At 46.9% G+C, this 243-nt stretch overlaps 1 protein-coding gene across 5 annotated transcripts in view; it reads left to right on the top strand.

Annotated features, from left to right (window-relative positions):
• Window positions 1–243, top strand: part of rnf10 (ring finger protein 10) — a 32,141-nt gene that overhangs the window by 30,398 nt on the left and 1,500 nt on the right. The gene's annotated exons all lie outside the window — the stretch shown is intronic.

The raw sequence follows: 243 nt of genomic DNA, 5'->3' as shown, positions 1-243 counted from the left end.
TGCCATGCTTCTAGGAATTCCCTGGCTGTTCTTTGTTTGGCTTGCCCTATAATGGTAGTGTTGTCCCAGTCGAATTCATGTTGCTTGTCGTCTGCGTGTGTGGCTACTAGGGATAGCTTGTCGTGTCGTGGCCAGTTGATGTTCGTGGATGTGGATCGTTAGCTGTCTTCCTGTTTGTCCTATATAGTGTTTTGTGCAGTCCTTGCATGGGATTTTGTACACTCCATCGGTTTTGCTCATACT

This window comes from Chiloscyllium plagiosum, chromosome 25 (assembly GCF_004010195.1).
Source record: "Chiloscyllium plagiosum isolate BGI_BamShark_2017 chromosome 25, ASM401019v2, whole genome shotgun sequence".
NCBI classification, from domain to species: Eukaryota; Metazoa; Chordata; class Chondrichthyes; order Orectolobiformes; family Hemiscylliidae; genus Chiloscyllium; species Chiloscyllium plagiosum.
Note: the sequence above shows the minus strand (reverse complement) of the source record. Positions and strands in the feature narration are given on the sequence as shown.